Genomic DNA, 9123 nt, shown 5'->3' on the forward strand with positions numbered 1-9123 from the left:
AGGTCGATACACCTTATCAAAGCCCCAAGGAAAGATCTAATATGTGATTTTCCCAAACGACTTGGAGTCGTCAAGAAACCCTTGTACAAGGGTCCTACATGTTTCATACTTTGAGCTTTGGGAGCTATGAGCAACATACGACCACAGGGTGACTCACCCTCCCCTGGTGGTGTGCACTAGAACAAGATGATTCGCTCTCTTATGGGACAAGATGATTGGCTCTCTTGTGGAATAAGATGATAGTAGGATGATTAGTTCTCCTGTGAGGCTTGGATTGATGTGTTCTCCTATGAGGCCTGGATTGATGTGTTCTCCATGGTGATTGTAGTAGGATTGATGTGTTCTTCTGTGAGGCCTAGACTGATGTGTTCTCCATGGCGATTGTAGCAAGATTGATGTGTTCTCCTATGAGGACAGGATTGATTAGTTGTCCTGTCAAGGCATCCTACCCATGCAGTCTGGGACTCATGGGAAGTACCTCTCATGTGATCAATGACCAGGGAAATGAAGTTTGGGACCATAGTAGTACCGATGGATGCATCACTATATCTACCATACTCGCTATGCTAGGATAACCTATGTTGATTTGGGATCAATGATACTAGTCTAGGACTAGTGGTAGGAGTTCCACCTACTATGATGCTGACTCCAGGTCGGTTGAGACTGGTCTGGGACCAGTGGTACATACTTTGAGACTGACTTCATGTTAGTGTAGGACTGATCTGGGACTAGTGAGACTAGTACATACTATGACGCTGACTTCGGCTCAATTGAGACTAGTCTGGGACTAGTGGTACATACTCTGAGACTAACTTCGTGTCAGTGCAGGACTGGTCTGGGAATAGTGAGAGTGGTACATACTATGACGCTGACTTCGGGTTGGTTAGGACTAGTGTGGGACCAATGGTACACTCTCTGAGCCTGCGATACTGGTATGGGACCAGTGGTAGGAGTGGTACCCACTATGACGCTGACTTTGGGTTGGTTGAGGCTGGTTTGGGACTAGTGGTATGCACTCTGAGACTAACTTTGGGTCAGTGGAGAATGGTATGAGACATTCTCGATCAATTCTTCTTCTTCATAGTTCAGCAGAGCTAAGTTGAGCAGAGCTAGCAAAGCCAGCAGAGATGAGTAGAGCTGGGCAGAGTAGTACAAGGCATTGATGGCAGAGATAGTACCGTCAGACATATAGATCAATGGATGGAGTTCTCCCTAGTTGAGAGGGAGCGTTAAATTTGAAGCTAGGGCCAAACCCCATGTGGTTTAGCTTATTTATGGCAACTGATATTTTTATTGGATCCCTCTCATTGAGAGGTGTAGGATTGATCTAAAGATCATCCGATTCTGATAAGTAATTATGGAGATATGAATTTATTTTGATTATCTAATTATTATCAAGCTGACCAACTCTTACGTAGGCTCAGGAAACCCAAACGCCATTTCTATTCAAGATATACATTTTAGTATAAATAGGAGAGGACTTGAAGTCATTTCACACAACATCTTTAAGTGGTCTCCTCCTCTCCACGTTTGGGTTTTGGTGAAGGAGATGATGCCCTAGATAAATATTACTACGTTGTTCAGTAATGAAGATATATATACGCAGATCCGGGAGACACCTACACTGTACATGATCATACGTTGTCATGGAAGCATTAGCATATACGCAGCAATGAAGACTACACATAGCAATGAAAAATATAATGCCATGCAGATATACGCTGGGCATAAATAGAGGAACGCAATCAACGTCTTCAGCAATGAAGAATATAATGCCACGCAGATTTATGCTGGGCATAAATAGAGGAATGCAGTCAACGTCTTCAGCAATGAGGAATATAATGCCATGCAAATATACATTGGGCATAAATAATAAAGGAACGGAGTCAATGTCTTCAACAATGAAGAATATAATGCTATGCAGATATACGTTGGGCATAAATAAAGGAATGCAGTCAATATCTTCAACAATGAAGAATATAATGCCACGTAGAAATACGTTGGGCATAAATAATGGAATGAACGTAGTCAACGTCTTCACGCTGGGCATAGAAACGCTAGTCATAGAAATAATATATGTTGGGCATAAATACGTTATAATGGAAGGACAATACATATTGGAACGAAGTCGCAGCAATATGATGAAACCCTATATGTTGGTCATTATGTATACATAGAGCATACACTTGAATATGGCAGTGTAGATAACATGCAGCATGGCACGCAGTTATGGTGAGCACAATGGAATTATGGTGAAACACAGTCATAAGGAACAACAAAATAGCATAGGCTTGTTCATGGTGAGACCTATACACTGTGCATGGAATCATATATATGTAAACACTATCATATAAATGGAACGCGGGTAATGTAATATGCCATGCAGTCAATATTGGTACATAGTGGTAATATCTACAAGGTTCATGATCAGGACATAGGAAATAATATAGCACATATGAACGCAGTCAAGCTGAGAAAACCCTATACGGAAAATAATGGAACTACAAAGAGTATTGCATGGAACTATAGCCTAGCTGCTTTGCTAGGCTACAAGCCATAACAAGTAGCTAAGGCTAATGTGCATATGGTTGTATGATGAGGCATCAATAAACAGTAGCCTTATGAGCAGCATGATGGGAAGCATAGGTGCATGATGACATGGATCATGGACAACAGCATGATCAATGAGATCACGAACATGAAGGACAACATGATGATAATCATGTTTAGTATGGTGCAATATGTAGTGGTGCAGCAAGTGGACCTAGATGCAGCACTACGGTAGGTGAAGCCGTCACCTTGAGAATCAGTTGAAGCAGAATATCTTCAACTGATCTCATCGTTAAACGAAATGATCTAGATATGTCAAAGTGTTGAATTTTGTTGTAAATGTACTATCTCTCTCTCTTTCTCTGCTGAACATTGAAGAACATAAAAGAAGAATTGATCAAGGGTTTGCCCACACATTATGGGGTTTGTCCCTAGCTCGTGCCACATCTTGTGTCCTCTTGTCTTGGCTTGTCTTCTATGATTTATATTTATGTTCTATCTGCAATTTACTTTATGCTGATGTGATTGCTAATATGGAAAAGAAATTAAATAAATTGCTCTAGCATAGAACATACCTAAAATTAACATGGTTTCAGAGCTGAGGTGAAGACAATGCCCAAGCAAGAGTGAAATAGCAATCACCAAAGTCAGTTGGGACAACACAGAAGGATCAATGGGTTCCTCATAATTCACCCAGGGTGAAGTCAAAGCAAAGAATGTTATCAGAATGGCACACCAGAAGTTTTTGATGGCCCATCTAAAGATCACTTCATTGGGAAGTTCAGATCTAAGGGTGGAAGGTAAGGTGGATGCCTTGGTTGTAATAAGTTCAACCGTTATGTGAAGGAGTGTCTGAATGGCAGAAACACATCTCTTGATGAAGATAACAATCATTCCAGGGACGTATTCAATGATCAAAAGGAATGACTGGTAATACAGGTCATCAAGGAAATGGTCAACTCTTCAAAGAAAGAAAGGAACTCCATAATCACTTTTATGTACCTGATCACTAGAAGAACCTGGTGTCCATCTTAGAAATGGAAGTAAAAGGTTTCAAGGTGGCACTTGTCAATGGAAATTTACATATTTGGAAATATAATTTTCAAAGATGCTTTTGAGTTTAGGGTTGTATCAAATTGCAGGGAGTCCTCTGGGGACCATGTCCATTGTCACGTAGCACCGAAGGTCTATGAGTCAGATAGTAACAGGGATGCCTAAATTCAAACGGAGCATGAAAGTACATGTCTGAGATGTACCGAAGAAAAATCTTACAAGGGTACCATTCCCCTCATGTAGCAGTTCCACAGGTGTGGAATAACTCGAGGAGCTTGAGATTGATAATCAAGAATCTCACATATGTAGGTGGACGAAAGCCATATATGGCTTGAAGCTAAAAACCCCGGGCATAGTATGAAAGGATGAATAGTTGTCTAAGAAAGCTGAGACTCACTAGGAGTGAAACAGATTCAAACCCTCCAATGGTTATGGATGATAGACCTCTCAAACCAACACCTTATGAGGATAACCTATGTAGGCCCTCTCACTTGCAAAAGTAAGAGGGAGTTGGATTCCTGATGTGAAATGATAAACTGCCAGCCTGTGACTACCTCAAGGATCTTAACTTTCAGAAGTTATATGGTAGTGATGTCGGACTAGACTTGGGAAATGCCTCTGAGTTTTAAAAACTCATTTGCATTGATGTTCTTGGTGAACCTCCGTTTGAACATATGTTTTATAGTTAGCATTGTGAGCTCATATTTGGTTGAGCCTCACTAGATTAGTGCCAAGAATCTTCTTAGATGTCTTTAGGACACAATCTCTCATGGATTGAGATACACTGCCGGAAATATGAAAATGCATGATTATTCTAATGCTGATTAGGCAGGTAGTGTGGAGGATCATTGGAGCACTTCTTAGTGTTGTTTCTCTTTGGCTTCTACTTCAATATAATGGATGAGTAGGAAGCAGAAGTCGGTTGCCATAAGCACCGCCAAGGCCAGATGGATATCTACAATTATGATCTCGTATGAAGCTGCCTGGTTGGGGAAGCTCTTCAGTGAAGTGTTTGATGACATGCCACTGTGATTCTTTGTAACAACTAGAGGTGGGATTCGATTATTGAGGAATCCCATATTCGTCGATTTCTCTAGTAGATAAACATCATCTGGGATATGGTAAGGTGATGAGCAAGGAGGCTCCATCGTATTAAGATGATGTACAGGTCAATACACCTTATCAAAGCCCCAAGGAAAGATCTAATCTGTGATTTTCCCTAACGAATTGGAGTCATCAAGAAACCCTTGTACAAGGGTCCTACATGTTGCATACATTGAGCTCTGGGAGCTTTGAGGGCTTAGGGTTCTTACTGGAGAAACATATGACCACAAGGTGACTCACCCTCCCTTTGTGGTGCACACTAGAACAAGATGATTCACTCTCTTGTGGGACAAGATGATTCAATCTCTTGTGGAACAGGATGATTCGCTCTCCTGTGTAGCAGGATGATTAGTTCTCTTGTGAGGCCTGGATTGATGTGTTCTCCATGGAGATTGTAGCAGGATTGATGTGTTCTCATGTGAGACCTGGATTGATGTGTTCTCCATGGTGATTGTAGCAGGATTGATGTGTTCTCCTGTGAGGCCCACATTGATGTGTTCCCCATGGGGATTGTAGTAGGATTGATGTGTTCTCCTGTGAGGCCTGGATTGATGTTTTCTCCTGGGCAATTGTAGCAGGATTGATGTGTTCTCATGTGAGGATATGATTGATTATTTCTCCTGTCGACGCATCCTACCCATGCAGTTTGGGACTCATGGGAAGTACCTCTCATCTGATCAATGAGCAGTGAAATGAAGTTAGGGACCATAGTAGTACCGATGGATGCATCGTTGTATCTACCATACTCCCTATGCTAGGATGACCTCCATTGATCTGGGACCAGTGGTAGGAGTTCTACCTACTATGACGCTGACTTCAGGTTGGTTGAGACTGGTTTGGGACTAGTGGTACATACTTTGAGACTGACTTCGTGTAAGTGTAGGACTAGTCTAGGATTAGTGAGAGTGGTACATACTATGACACTGACTTTGGGTCGGTTGAGACTAGTCTGGGACCAGTGGTACATAGCCTGAGACTAACTTCATGTTAGTGCAGGATTGGTCTGGGACCAGTGAGAGTGGTACATACTATGACGTTGACTTCGGGTTGGTTGAGACTAGTCTGGGACCAGTGGTACACTCTCTGAATTTGCAATACTGGTCTAGGACTAGTGGTAGGAGTGGTACCCACTATGACGTTGACTTTGGGTCAGTTGATGCTGGTCTAGGACCAGTGGTACACACTCTGAGACTGACTTCGGGTCAGTTGAGAATGGTATGAGACATTCTCGATCAATTCTTCTTCTCCATAATTCAACAAAGCTAAGTTGAGTAGAGCAGAGGTAGTAGAGCCAGTAGAGCTGAGTAGAGCTAGGCAGAGTAGTACAGGGCACTGATGGCAGAGATAGTACAGTTGGACATATAGATCAATGGATGGAGTTCTCCCTAGTTGAGAGGGAGTGTTAAATTGGAAACTAGGGCCAAACTCCATGTGGGTTAGCTTATTTATGGCAACTGATATTTTTATTGGATCCCTCTCGTCGAGAGGTGTAGGATTGATCTAAAGATCATCCAATTCCGATAAGTAATTATGGAGATATGAATTTATTTTGATTATCCAATTATTATCAAGCCGACCAACTCTTACGTAGGCTCAAGAAGCCGAAACGTCATCCTTATTCAAGCTTTATGTTTTAGTATAAATAGGAAAGGACTTGAAGTGATTTCACACAACATCTTTAAGTGGTCTCCTACTCTCTATGTTTGGGCTTTTGGTGAAGGAGATGATTCCCTAGATAAAGATTACTACGTTGTTCAGTAATGAAGATATATATACATAGATTCGGGAGACACCTACGTTGTACATGATCATACACTGTCATGGAAGCATTAGCATATACACAGCAATGAGGACTACGCATAGTAATGAAGAATATAATGCCATGCAGATATACGTTGGGCATAAATAAAGGAACACAGTCAATGTCATTAGCATTGAAGAATATAATGCCACGTAGATATACACTGGGCATAAATAAAGGAACACAGTCAACGTCTTCAGCAATGAAGAATATAATGCCACGCAGATATACGCTGAGCATAAATAATAAAGGAACACAGTAAACATCTTCAACAATGAAGAATATAATGTCATGCATAAATACACTAGGCATAAATAAATTAACGCAGTCAACGTCTTCAACAATAAAGAATATAATGCCACGCAAATATACGCTGGGCATAAATAATGGAAGGAACGTAGTCAACGTCTTCACGCTGGGCATAGAAACGTTGGTCATAGAAAGAATATATGTTGGGCATAAATACACTCTAATGGAAGGACAATGCATATTGGAACGCAGCTGCAACAATATGATGAGACCCTATACGCTGGTCATTACATATAGACGCAACATACACTTGAATCTAGCAGCGTAGACAACACACAGCATGGCAAATAGTTATGGTGAAGGCAATGGAATTATGGTGAAATGCAGTCATAAGGAACAACAAAATAGCATAGGCCTGTTCATGGTGAGGCGTATATGCTGTGCATGGAATCATATGTATGTAAACGTTGTCATATAAATGGAATGCAGGTAATGTAATATGCCACGCAGTCAATATTGGTACATAGTAGTAATATCTACAAGGTTCATGATCAGGACATAGGAAATAATATAGCACATATGAATGCAGTCAAGCTGAACAAAGCCTATATGGAAAATAATGGGACTACATAGAGTATTGCACAGAACTCTAGCCTAGCTGCTTTGCTATGTTGCAAGCCATAGCAAGCAGTTAAGGCTGATGTGCATATGGTTGTATGATGATGCATCAACAAACAATAGCATGATGGGCAACATAGGTGCATGATGACATGGAGCATGGACAACAACATGATTAATGAGATCATGGACATGAAGGAGAGCATGATGATAATCATGTTTAGTATGGTGCAATATGCAGTGGTGCAGCAAGTGGACCTAGATGCATCACTACGATAGGTGAAGCCATCAACTTGAGAATCAGTTGAAGTAGAATGTCTTCAAATGATCTCATCGTTAAACAAAATGATCTAGATAAGTCAAAGTGTTGAATTCTGTTGTAAATGCACTATCTCTCTCTCTTTCTCTGCTGAACTTTGAAGAACATAAAAGAATAATTGATCAAGGGTTTTCCCACACATTGTGGAGTTTGTCCCTCGCTTGCGCCACATCTTGTGTCCTCTTGTCTTGGCTTGTCTTCTGCGATTTATATTTATGTTCTATCTGCAGTTTACTTTATGCTGATGTGATTGCTAATATGGAAAAGAAATTAATGCTCTAGCATAGAACATACCTAAAATTAGCAAGTATTTTAAATAAAATAAAACCTTCAGTAATAAAGAAAACACTCCATATATTATCAAAAACAAATAAAAGTGTGTATTAGTGGATTGTCCACCTACATATCTTTTTCTTTGAAAATATTTACCCGACAATACAAACTTACATTCTTATAAAAATAAACTAATATCTTTTTAAAATATAATGTATTAATAATTGTGAATGAATTACATATTTTTTATATTTATATTATTTAAGTGTTAAAAATGTATTTTATAAAATTAAAGATGATAATAATATGATTTTAAAAGTATCCAAGTATATTAATTTAAGATTCTTATGTTAATGAAATACTAGAATTATGTGGTCATCGGCATTAGTATGACTTTGTTTTTGTCCAAAAAAAATAACTTTTACACCACAAACTGCCTTAACAAAATATTTTGTGACTATCTACTATACTAAATTATTAAAATATTTTAAATAAAAAAAACCTTCCATAACAAAGAAGACATTCTATAATGTCAAAAACAAAAAAACAAAAAAAAATGTGTACTAGTGAACTGTCCATCTACATATCCTTTACTTTGATAATATTTACTCAACCATACAAACTTCAATTTTTATAAAAAAAATTAATATCTTTTTAAAATATAATGTATTAATAATTTTGAATGAAGTGCATATTCTTTATATTTAATTAAACATATTTAAAAAAAAGTTTTAAAATAATATATTTTATAAAATTAAAGATAATAATAATTTGATTTTAAAATTATAGTCAAATATATCCATTTAAGATTCTTATGTTTATGAAATACTAGTATGGCAAAACTTTATTAAGAAATATATACCCTACGATTCTAGATTCAAATCTATAGTTTTTTATACAAAACATATCTTCTTAATCAATAAATTCACTTAAATTATGGTCGACTAAATTATAAAATAAAATATTTTATTCTAAAATGTATATGTAAACAAAATATTGCTTTTTTAATTATTTTATATAAAATTAAAATTAACAGGTTTTATTTAAAATTGATCATTTGTAATCAAAACCATTATTGGTTTTTAAATATCATGTACCAATAGAAATCGGAAAAATAAAATCGCTGTACCTCGCGGGTAGGTTTCACATATCTTGG

The sequence above is a fragment of the Pinus tabuliformis genome, chromosome X (assembly GCF_031772625.1).
Source record: "Pinus tabuliformis cultivar Carrire ecotype Pingquan chromosome X, CPIR1, whole genome shotgun sequence".
Classification (NCBI taxonomy): domain Eukaryota; kingdom Viridiplantae; phylum Streptophyta; class Pinopsida; order Pinales; family Pinaceae; genus Pinus; species Pinus tabuliformis.